General features: G+C 41.7%; 1 protein-coding gene across 1 annotated transcript in view; it reads left to right on the top strand.

Moving 5' to 3' along the window:
* PTPRR (protein tyrosine phosphatase receptor type R) overlaps positions 1–12,909 on the top strand; it is a gene marked incomplete at its 5' end in the record, with an annotated part of 139,985 nt that overhangs the window by 86,599 nt on the left and 40,477 nt on the right.

The raw sequence follows: 12,909 nt of genomic DNA, 5'->3' as shown, positions 1-12,909 counted from the left end.
CAGTGCAAAGTCTACAGGCTTTACAAAAGGGAAGAAATGATGAGTAATGAAACCAACTTTTGTGTGCAGTTCCTCAGAAATACTTGGGCACCAAACCCTGCCACTCATTGTACCTTACAAAAACTGGGCCAGTGCTCTTTTTATAAAACTAGTTATTCTTCCCACAGGAGAATGCACACTGACATCTGTCTCTCCTCTGTTAGAAACCTGTATAATTTCTTGTCTGATGGCTGCAGGCTGCTTTCATAAAGCATCAGTGCTCTGAATAGCTCACATAGCATGCAGCTGTGCAACTGAACTCTCCTGCCCCGGCACAGACAAGAAATGAAAGAACAGATGCCACTCAGAGACCAAGCAGAGCCTCATCTGGGAGGGCTCTCAGCTGAGCTGTAACCCTGATTCAGCTTCAGCCATGGGGATTTCAATGGCAGAGATTTTATCAATGGATTTATGACAGACAGAGCTCGGGGAGGGGGATTGATTCTTCTGTGAGTAAAAGAGGCTTAAAGGCAGAGCTGTTATAAAATATGTAGTGATATCACTGCAGAAAAAAAAAAGGAATGGAGGAAGCAAGTAAATACATTTTGATAGTTTCTTTCATTCCACAAGACCCTAAAAATAAGCCCAAAAGCATGAGAAACACATAGCTAATTTATAGTATTTAGTATCTGACATAGCATATGCAATAGTTGAGAGGGATTGAGGGAAAGGAATTTGTAGAGGGATTTTGTACCGAAGGACAAGAAACTTTTTGTACATAAGGAGAAGACATTTTTCCATTTCTCAAACAAAGAAAGTAAAAACAATTGATTTAGGGTATTAATTGCCACTACAGATAGGAACTTTGCATTTAGTTCTCCTAAACCTTATTGCATCCTTTTGAAAGACAAAGTTCTGAGTCAGATATGACAAAATGGACAGCTGAGATACAAAGAGAAAACTAAACCTGATGTTTGACCAAATAAACCAGACATTTAGGTTATTACTAAGGAAAAAGAAGTTGAAGGAATTGAGCACTTCAGTTTCTACTCTAAAAGAACACTAACAGACTGCTGTGAAAAAATTCTGATAGCATCCCATTGTGCAGCTCTTTTTTGCTATGTTTAACACAGAATCTGTCAGCTCAAGTCCACTCCTGAGAAATGGTGGTTTAAGTTTATTTCAAGCTCAGTGTACAAAGGTCTGGGGATATGAGGGAGAGAACTTTAGGGAATAGTTTATCTTCTGTTCCTCTGACATAAGCAGCTATTATTATGTCTATTTCTTATTTATTTACTATAACCTTTACTATGAACATATTTGTATGCGTTCTAACACTCAGCAGTGTTGGAAGCAAAAGTAATAATGCACTGACACGTTCTGCCTCAGATTTTATCTAGTGACTAGGTAAGTGGCCAGCTGAAAACTCCTCTCCACCTTTCTGCCCCAAAAAATCCCGAGGCAGCCTCGGGCCATCCTCATTGCCTGTGGGAGGAGTGGACCTTACAGCATGGATCTGCCCACTGCAAGGAGCAGCAAACCATGCTCAAAACAGTCTACTGGCTGCCCTTCTTCTGTAAGTATGCAGTGAAGCAAGCCTGGAGGTCCTGTCCTCCTCATGGCACAGCTTTAGGGCACCATTTCAATAATTTTTGCTATGCTGATTTTGGTTTCTGCCAGGGGAAGAAACTCTTGGCAGGCTAGAGTGGATATGGAGGCTCCTTGACAAACTTAGCATGGAGATTCCCTTGGTCACATGGTTTGACAGTGGTTCCTGAGCAGTATTTTCTAGCCATCCAGACTACTCCCTGGTTTGATTCCTTAAGAGCGATCCGTAGTCATGAAATGTCTCGTGTGATCCAGACCAAACTGTCCCTGGTTTGGGCCATGGTTCATTGATTTCTCTTTGAGCAGACAGTGAGCTATGCAGAGCCATCTAGGTGGGAAGTTTGTGATAATCTCTCTGAAGCATGGGACAGAAAAGTCAGATAATGCAACCTGATCTAGTTGAGGATGTCTCTATTCATTGCAGGGGGGTTTGATTAGATGACCTTAAAAGATCCCTTCTAGACCAAACTATGCCATGATTCTGTGCCTGTCTCTCAAGTTCTCTTTGCTTGGTACACTAGGTGCTGTTTTGAGGAACATACTCTTGACAGGACAAGGGGTGATGATTTTGAACTAAAGGAGGGTAGATTTAGATTAAATATAAGGAAGATCTTTTTTTTGCGATGAGAATGAAACATAAACTGGCACAGTGTGCCCAGGGAGGTAGCCGATGCCCCATCCCTGGAAACATTCATGGTCAGATTGGACAGGGCTCTGAGTAACATGATCTAATTGAGGCTGTCTCTGCCCATGGCAGGGAAATGGGACTATGTGACCTTTAAAGGTCCCTTCAATCCCAAACTATTCCATGATTCTATGATCTAAATGCAAGAATATAGTGGAACTGATTTTTCACAAAGCACCACATCAGCCTCTGGCTCTCTGAACTTTTCCATTTCTATTTGGAGTAGCATTGGCCAGTACAGAGGCAAGAAAACTGTTAATGGACGACTGTGCACGGATAAAAATAATTCTGGGAGTTCGTCCAGCTTCTTAAAACAAGTTGTGCTTCTGAATACTAGAGCTAAGTCCATGAACATATTTTTCTGTGTATCTGGAAATGCTCTCACTCAGCTATTTCTATAAGACACATCTCCCCGGCAGATTATTTGCACTATCAATTGTGTGGGATGCAGCAGTTTTTCTGTCACCTACGCAGGCGGCGGGGCCCGGTGCCTTGCTGGATGCGGCTGTGCGAGAGCGCGGGGACAGTGACACCTAGAGCCGGCAGGCAGCACGGCTGTCCCGCGGCTCCGGCAGCCGGGGAGGGGCTCACACAGCCGGACTAACTGGCCCAGTGGCCGCAGGAGGCGATTCTGCTCCCATGAGACTCCACCTGGGGTACTGCATCCAGCCCCAGCGCCCCCAACATGAGAAGGATGTTGGGATGTTGGGGCAAGGAAGGCCATGAAATGATCAGATGGCTGCAGCACCTCTCCTATGAGAACAGGCTGAGGGAGTTGGGGTTGTTCAGGCTGGAGAAGAGAAGGCTCCAGGGAGACCTTATTGCAGCCTCTTGATACTTGAAGAGGGCCTGTAAAAAAGATGGGGGCAAACTTTCTGTTAGGGAGTGTTGCAATAGGATAAGGGGTATTGGCTTCAAACTGAAGGAGGCTGGGTTTAGATTAGATACAAGGAAGTAGTTTTTGAACATTTGAGGTCAGGTTGAACAGGGCTCTAAACAACCTATTCTAATTGAAACTTTCCTTATCCATGGAAAGTGAGTGGGACTAGATGACTTTTAAGGGTCTTTTCCAACTCAAACTCTTCTCTGATTCTATGATTTTCCTAGGTGCTGCTCATGGATGTGTGCTCACAATGCAGCATGTAGTTTGGAAAGGAGTGGAGCAGTTGTGGCCAAGAGTAGAGTGTGAACTCAAGGTGTGGAGGGGACAGGGCTGTCAGAACAGAGGCACTGACCCCTTACAATTACTGAGGCAGGCCAGTGAAGGGCTGTTTCTTCACAGCCTCTGTGCATCCTGTGGATCATTCAGTGCAGAATGCTTTGAAGTTGTTCTCTTTTCGTGTGCTCACAACTGCTGCTCCTTTGCAGCAAAGACCTTCTCCCCTGGCAACCCACATTGTTCTGCTGCTGACCAAAGGAGCAGGAGAGCTGCTGTTCTGTGGGTGGCTTTGGTGATGAGATGTCACAATATCACAGCACCAACACCTGACTTTTGGATGCAAATAATTGTTTTCTCTTCCGTGAGCACACCTATGAGTACTGCATCAGTGTTTACTTTTCTACTTAGGCTTTATAGGTTTATATGAATAATATATACTCTTCATTGAACAGAATAATATTTCCCTTTATTATGTTTCTTGGCTTGGCCCAAAATTCATGTTGATATGAATGGTCCCAGCCAAAAGGAGAATCTGGTGAAGTGGAATGTGGTATTTTAGATTTCATTCATTCATTCATTCTTTAGATTTCATACATATCAAGCATTGAAAATTCTTAGTACAAGCAGTGAATTGTTAAATCACAATCATGGTAAATATAAATGTTACCACACCAGCACAGTATTACAACAGGGTTTACATTTTCTGTGGGCACTGCAGATGTGAGTTCCAATGTTATTTGTGACTAAGACAACTGCATTTCAACTAACTAGTGGACAATATGATGTTTTGTTCAATTTAGTTACTGTACAAAGATACATGGAAGAAAAGAAAATGTGGAAAATGTCTCCTCTACTGTGTGTTGAAAACAAATAGTGCTTTGGAAAAATTTCTCAAGCATTTGTATTCCATTCTAGCCACAAAATCATAAAACTGACTATTGTATTTTAGTAATCAGAGGGAAAAACCACAGCTCTGTGTTTTCTTAGTCTTTTACATATTCATCAGAAACTTATTCTGTCTAAAAGGAAGAGCTCCTCATGATCACTATCAGGATGCCAGGGGTTTGCAGGACTCTTATACAGAGCAGATTGTATTTTACAAGTGCCCTGTGCTGATTTTTTTTTCTGTGCAAATAGACACAAGAGAATGAAGATGATGATAGAAAAACAGTTTGGCAAATAAAGGAAAAAGCCAGCAGATAAGTGAAATAATAAACCATTTTTAAATGTGAAATGAAATAAAATAATTATGCAGTGGTATGGAGGAACAGCTGTGACACAGGAAAATAGAAGATAATCAGTGAAACGGAAGAGCCAGCAAGACCAAAACTTGGAGGAGAGAGGGCTGCTCACAGGCATCATTCAGCAGAATATGCAACCAATTCTGCAACCTCTATGGAAAATCAGTAGGCATCAGCATAGAGAACAGTACAGAGACAATCACCTGAATCAATCAATTATTACTCTCCACAAACATAACAGATGAGTGAAATTTGGCTTGAACTCTGACTGTGAGAACCCTCTGTGATGTTACTTTTCCCCACAAAGCAGAGCAATACTATAAAAATCTTAAGCCACAGTTGATACACTCTCCCCAGTGAGATTTCTCTTACCATCCTGAAGATCCCTGTAAAATGGCAGCAGATTTCTTCACCAGTTCTAAAAAATTGTTCAGTAGACATGCAGTGAGTACAGCTCTCTCTAAGTAAAATGAAACAAAAGCTAATAAAACATGCATTATAATGCTAAGTGCTCATCTCTGTCCACTTCCTTGTAACATGAGAGAGATATTCTAGGGGGAAAGAAAGGCAATATATTTTTTTATAATATGAAAAAAAAAATTCAGATAACCCATAGGAATCTGTGGAACTCAGTGCCAAAAGGTAAATTTTTAAACAGGAATGTATTAGCAAAAGGTGCACGCACAAATAAAGAGGGCAATTATTATTCTCTTTCTGTCTTCAACATCCTTCCTCAGAAACATCTTGTGTTTTACACCTTTACAAAGAAAATCTTGTATAATTTAGGCTTCAGGTTTGGAGGTGGAAAAAAATTGCTCTTAATATTGAAAAGTATTCTCTTTTATTAGTCATTCTGCATAGACACACAAATTATTAAACTATAGCTTCAGCCTCTTAGGCAATTTCTGTACACTGTAAATTGCCATCTGGATGACAAATACCACAGATGACAAATACCACAAAAACTGACTCTAATACCTGTTTTCCTTATTTTAGAAAGGCAGCATTCATTAAAATGAATCATTATCTTAACAATACAGTATACTGAATAAAATCTCATAAGAAACATTGGAGCCAGGGTAAAGAACCTGATGTGCTCTTTTCTGCATTCATATCACCTCAGCTGCACCTCAGGATATCCCTGTTCAACCACATCTCTGCTCTAATAGATGAGAAAAATTTCCAACAATTCTCTCTGTCACTGTTCTGATTTTTAGACCACAGAGCACAGTTGCTGCAAATACAATTATGGTGTTGCTGATCCATTATGATTTTACAAAACCATCTATTGTGAGTAATAATTTCAAGTAATGCTCAGAGGGTAGCACCTTGCACTTGGGCTACTGTAAACATGCCAGATTTTGTAGTTTATTGCACAAACATGGGAACTTAATATATTTACAGGAAGGGGCCTTGGATTTCCTGGCTAAAATAAAGTAGCTTTGCATAGATTTGGAGGATAAATTTTCCCTATTGTGTGGCACTGAATATGCTTTCTGCATTCTTAATTTGAATTGTCGGGATTGTTTTAAGAAAATGTCAGCGTAATTGTTTGAAGCAAAGCTATGTGCCAACATGAAAGTACAATCTGTGGAATAGTTTTATGGTGATATCCTATCAGAAGGAATTTGCAAAGCACCAGGCACCAGTAAACTGAGTTTGAGGTGGGGGGCAGGAATTTCTGTGCTCCGCTCGGTCTCTTCTACCAACTCCTTAGAGCACTTTGGACATGGCACATAAATCTCCAGACATGTTCCTAACCTCTGGATTGAGGATGGCTGGATGTTTTTTCCATCTGAAGAGATGTAACAAAGACAAGAACCTTAATCTGAGGCGCAGAAAAAATCCTACTTGCTACTATTTGTTCACATCATTTAAGAAGAGTGAGAGAATACAATTACAACCCCCTCACACACACATTTTCTGAAAGACCTAAAAATACATTTCTCTCATTTGGCACCTATATTCCATTCTAGTCTGTAAGATCATAGAATCATAAAACGGCTTGGGTTGGAAGGGACTTTGAAAGAGATCTAGTTCCAGCCTGCAAAGAGCAGGGTCACATTCCACTGGGTCAGGTTGCTCAAAACCCCATCCAACCTGACCATGAACACCTCCAGGGGTGGAGCATCCACTTATAAATTTGATATACCCAGATACATTTGCACACTAAGGCTGTGTAGCAGAGATTGGTTTGTGTCCATACTGCTAAGCTCTCTTTGCCTCCAGAGAAGCAGGGCCGGGATGCAACTTCCTCCTGGGAATGGTTTGTGCATGTGCTCATTCCCAAACCATAAATTGCTTTGGAGTGCTCCTGTTGTCAAAGGCTGAAAACAAACCAGGGCTGCAATGATTGATATGTAGCACTGTCATTCAGTGCCTGAGATTGTTTTCCTGGCACTGTGATTTTTTTTCAAGATGTAGCTTGCACATGTAGTATGTGCACATGTAGCAGTGGGTGTGCAAGGGGACCAATCCTGATTGCTTATTATAAAGAATTATAAATTATTATAAAAAATTGCTTATTGCCTTTTAGGTACTTGTCTTTTCAGTGCAGGGTCTCCCTGAAGCCCTGCATTGTGGCTTCCCTCCTTCTCAGGCCATCTCAACTAGATGAAAGCCACACTGATTTCTGGCAGCTGCAGTCTGCAGGGTGAAGAGTAAAGGCAAGGACCTTGGGCTGCCTGGGCTACTGAGGTGGGAGAAACTACTCTAAGTAATGGGGAGTGTGAGATGGGGTCCAGCTTTGAGGGTCCCCTGCTCAATGCCCAAGAGGTCTGTGGTGGCACGTGGATTCATCACTAGAGAGAGAATAATGCTGTGCCTCCAGCCTGCATTTGTGGAACATTTCTGTGAGTGCACAGTAACTCTAAAATCTTTCTGCAAGTGCCAGATCTTTGAGCTGCATGAACGTCTGTTCTGTCCAACCCATTACAGGCATCTTTGCTTATCTGCAGTGTAGGAAGAGGGCAGGAATGTGAATTGTCCCCTTTCTCTGGAGAGGAAGTGAACTCAGTCACCAGCCTAACAAAGACCCTCTAAACCCGTATTTTAACTATTTGACTCCTGGCTGGTTGAGAAGCTGTTTTGGTTGTGTTTAGAGCTCTTTGAAGCAAAACTCTGTGGGAGTTGTAATCTAAATAAATAAATGCAAATAACTCTGTACCGTTGCCCAAATTTACACCCACAGTCCATTTCCCTGTGTCTGTGGCACATCTTAAAATTACTTCAGATTAGTGTGGGTGGATGGTAGGTTTCCACTCCTATTTCCATCTCTGTTTTCAGTTGTCCCACATCCCTTTTTTCTTCCCTTGCAAAGAAATAAGCTTTCCAAGGCACATGACTCTCACTTTTAGGAGAGGTTAATTTAGGCAAATTAGCCTACCTTTGTTTAGAGATATTCTTCTGATGCAGCTTCATGGCCCTCTGCTCTCATGTACAGGGGAATGCTCCATTTAGCATATGCAGTCTATGCTTACCCTTGGTTTTGCCTTTACTGTCCTCTGGGGTTTAGTCAGGAATTTTATAATAATTTTATTGTATTCCCAGGTCTCTCATCTGGCATTTATTCTTGTTACTCCAGTTGCTACTGGTTTTAGCTTGTACACAGGAAACCACAGTGCCAATCAGTGTCGTTCCCAAGGTGACAGGAAACTCTATTTGGTCGGATGTTGATTGTGCTTGTCTTTACAGCTCCACCCATCACATTTTCTTCCTTTTTGGCTTAAGTTAAGACAAATTAATCAGTGGCTGCCATCTGGTAGACAGTTTTGGTGGGTTTGCAGGGATTTGTCCAGCTGATCTTTTGAAAAGTTGCACAAGGGAAAATATCCATGTTAATATTTAAGTGCTTCTTGAGCCTGGAGTTTACAGGGACTGCTGTTGCCCTGAGCACATGAGTAATTTGAGTTGTGTGAATGATCCCCTTGTCTTTTTCAGCAGCAGTTTTGGGTCTTTAAGTGCTGTTTGGAAATCAGAGAGTTAAACTCTGATGCAGCTTTCCAGTGACTGATTTCCTCAGCTCTTCTCTGCCTCTAATTTGTTTGTGTGCTTGACCATCCAGGCATGGTTTCTGTGACTGCTTCACCAGCTGTCCTAATGTGCAAGCAGAGTGGGACATCTGGGAAAGTGAGGAGATGCACATTAGCTGGACTTGAATGCTCTGAGCACCTCGTCTCAGCGCTTAGCAGGATGTGTGCATCTGTGACATTTGCAACCTAATATATCACCTTCTCACAATGGTAGCTTGGAAGTGCTGTGCTAGGGGACAAAGGCACCAGCTTCTTTATGAGATTGGTTTGTAAGCAGGAAGTATCTCCTGAGCCTCTGACTAGTACCCGCAAGTACTGGTTTCAGCCAAACAACATAGAAGGAAGCATCCATATCAGATGTAAAGAATTCTGATATTTAGAAGGAAGGTTGATTTTTCACAGTTGGGGTTTCTATAGAAAAGTTTCCTTGAGTGTCCCCATTAATGTCTGAAAAAGACTAACGCTTTAAGTCAAAACAAAAATATTCCCCTTTCCTCTTGTTTTGGAATGCATTTATCTCTGTTCATGATACTTCTTTTACAGGGCAGCCTAAAGCTGAAAAAAGTTCAATTCCCCTTAATTTAAAATGTTAGGAACAGACAGAGAAAACAGTTGAAGAAAGAAAAGAAAAAATCAAAGTGCCTCCAAAACTGCAGTGTAAGATATCCAAGTATTTATTTGAATTGCAAGATTCCATGTGCTGGGCAGTGCTTACATTCAGCTTATCTTGTAGCCATCAGTTAACAGTCCAGGCCATGAATCTCTTCTTTGAGTGCAATCATAATTAATTTTACTTCTCTGCTGTGCTAGGAGAACTCTTCATAATTATGAGAGTTGGCTAATTATACTACTTCTTTTTTGAAAAATCCAGTTCTGGATATTCAGCAGAGACCGCCTGCATAGTCAGAGCTAGTATGTACAGAAAGCTTAACGTTGTTAGCTAGCAGAAATGTCTCCTGAGTGTATACACACCTTTGCTCAAGGAATACTGCATGTAAATCTCTGGGCTGGGGTATTTCTCAGCTCTTGCTGGAAATTCTCTTTAACATTCTCTCAGTACCTAAGAGCCTTGGTCACAGATCAGGATCCCTCTGTGCAAGACTCCATATGTACACAAAATTGAAATGTTCCTCTATCCAAGAGACTTACATTCTAGACATCAGACAAAGTAGTAAATGCATACAGGCAATCAGACGGGCCTCAGCAAACAGAGAAGCAATAGCGTCATGGCAGAGATGAGGATGCCCAAAGTATACCATGAGAAAGGCTCAGCCAAAGAAATACTGCCCAGAGGCAGAGCTGATTCCATGCAACACTGACATTTCAGCCAGACCCTTGCTAGAGTTGTCTGCTTTGATACCAAGCTGATGCACCCATTTGGTTAGGCTTTGAACCTTAGCTGAGTTTCCAAGGCATTTCAGGAACTCTTTTTGTGATTTTCCTACTAAGACAAGTGGGACATTAATTGGTTAAGTGATGCAATATGGTATTGCAAATCAGTGCCTATCTTCATTAAATACCTTGCCTTTGAACTCTCCATTCATTTCTCTAACCAGGGGAGTCTATAAGAAGCTCCAAAAGTGATATTTCTTTCTGGGACAGGGACTTTTCCTTATGTTCTCTATCAAAGAATATACTTTGATGCTTAGCAAACAGAGAGTATTGTTATTAATTTATGGTATCTATAATTATCCTTGTTATGTTAATATTGTGATTTGATAACAGGAGCAAAACAGAACACAGCAACTTCAAATGACCGCTCAAATATGCGATAGGCATCAGAAAGGGAAGTAGTGTATATAATTCCCACACAGAAAAATGTCGTTAAGTACAATGTTTCTCTAGGGAATTCAGTCCCAGTGCTTCAGGATGACCAATGGCAGCTCCCTGGAAAACTGCTGCCAGCAAGAGATGGGGCTGGTGCTGGGCAGGAGGCAGCTGAGTTTTCCCCTCTGCTGGGGCTGACTCTTCTGCTTCCCACCATCCCCTGACAGCGGCATCTCCTGTTTTTGAGATGTCTCAAATCCTTCCTGAGTCGTAAAAAATTCCCCTGGGAGACTGCTGCGTAGTCCAGAGGCTTTGAGTTCCTTTCACTGGATTTGATAGTGGATCAAAAATCACAATCTTACGAGAAAGAAAACTATCAGAATGGCAGAAAAGTACACAACAGTTAGAAAATGCAATTTGCACGGGCTTGTTTCATTCCAGACTCTGTTTAGCTTGTTTGGTCTCAGTGGATTTATAGACGTATCTGGGAAGAGAGTTTGGCCCACAGAACACAATACTGAATGGGTTTGCAAAAGAAGGCAGCATTGTGAAAAGCAGAAAGCTGGTATTGTAATTAATCCTCGAGTTAATCCTGTAACTACAGAGAGTGTATTTGCAATTTACTGATTAGATTATAATGAAATAATTCTTTTCTCCTTCATCACAAGGATATTCACAAAGGTAGATGGTTTAAATAACCCTCTAGTCCCTATGTATAGTGCTCAGTATTGCCTGGCTCCCAGCTACAGAGCTCATCATCCAGGGTCAGTGCAGAGGTCATAAGGTGGGCTAAGAATACAGTCTGAAGGAAAAACTACAGAAGGGAAACACCAGGCACAAAGATGGGAAAGGACCCTTTGGTTCAGAACATTCTAAAGTACAGATTGACAGAAGATGGAGAACATACTGAAAAAAAGTAACAGTATTAATGAAGTAGCCAATAATTCCTGCTTGCTTTGTTCTTGCATTCTTTCCCTAAACCTCCTCTTTCTGTTGAAAACAGGATACTCGTCAACTTTAGCCTTCCAGAGTACACCAAATTTATGGTCATATTTCTACATTACTTCAATGTATGTTACCTGACCTGTATTACATCATTAGCCATATGAAGCTCTGTGTGTTGGTAGCGTTTGTGCTGAGATAGATGGAGGGGAGGTCAGGTGGGGAGTGACTTTGGTTTGTCTTTTAGATATGACTTCTCTCCTTTCTCTTTAAGTCATACTGCAATGTGCATTTAGAGAAACACTACTTTTGTCAGGATCCTCACTTTTCCCTCCTTTATTCAAATTCACAGAAGTAAATTTTAATCAAACTGTTTAAGTTTCTAAATGCCATGAATCCTTTGCTAATAGAGGACTGTGAATCTGAAGCAATTGTTACTATGTCACTCCAAAATTTTTATTCTGCTCGGACTCATTGATGGTGCATATGAGAAAGAGTAGATCAGAAAGCCTTTGCTCTGGCCTTCATCTCTGGGCACAGGCACAGATGCATTTCCCTTTTCTAGAGTCCTGCCTGTGCAGCCCCCTATAGGAATGTCTCTGATGAAGGCAGGCGGTCCAAGGCCATGGACTTCAAGGCATCTGCTGAGCTCTGTAGAAAAGAGATCCAGATCACTTACCTGTCAGTTCCTCAACTGCTCATCTTGGCCAAGATCTCTTTTAAAAGTCTACCTAACCTCTGAAGTGTCAGATAAAATACACCTTGGCATGCAGACATTTGCAGCTTTTTCAAAAGCATTTAAACGTTGCTCTGTTTCAAATTGCAAGCGTAAGTGAATTTCCTAAACTTTATTTTCAAAGGGAATGCAGGCACTTTTCACATTAATATGCTTGTTTGAGCAAGCCTTCCCATAGAAAGCAAGGTTGGAAAGCCAGACTATGACAGTGGATCAAGAAAAGAAAAGCTGGAAAGAGAAAGGTTTGTATATAAAGCTTAGGCGTCAGGTCTGGAGACTTTAGAAGCAGCTAAAGATATAAGAGCACATATATGGGTCCTGTCCCTAAGAACTTAAATCCCATCAGTTCGTTGTGCAGCTTAGGCTCATTAGTCCCCCTGGGAATGGAGCTGTGTTCCACAGTGGATGTGCTCCAAGGGTTTGGGCTCTGTACGGGCAGCCTCAGGTGCTTTGTCCGCTGTGCGACCGAGCGGAGCTGCTCTGCCGGCTGCCTTTGGAAGCGTCCGTAGGTGGCGCAGCTCTGTTGAGCAACGTTGTGGATCCGGAGGTTTTGCATTCCCCAGAAACTGCTGCTGTTCAGTAATTTCTTCAAAGTGCACTAACAAGTCATTTGTCTGCTTAGAAGTCTTCCATGTGACACTTGCAGTAGTTTAAAGATAATGAGGACCAAGTCAAATAAACAAGGAATGTGCTTTTTTATTATCTTAAGGTTGACAGGGTGTAGTAAACGCCTCTTTTCCCAGATGTTCCTTCCTGTCTTT

Source organism: Fringilla coelebs (genome assembly GCF_963513975.1).
Source record: "Fringilla coelebs genome assembly, chromosome: 5".
In the NCBI taxonomy this organism is placed as follows: Eukaryota; Metazoa; Chordata; class Aves; order Passeriformes; family Fringillidae; genus Fringilla; species Fringilla coelebs.
Note: the sequence above shows the minus strand (reverse complement) of the source record. Positions and strands in the feature narration are given on the sequence as shown.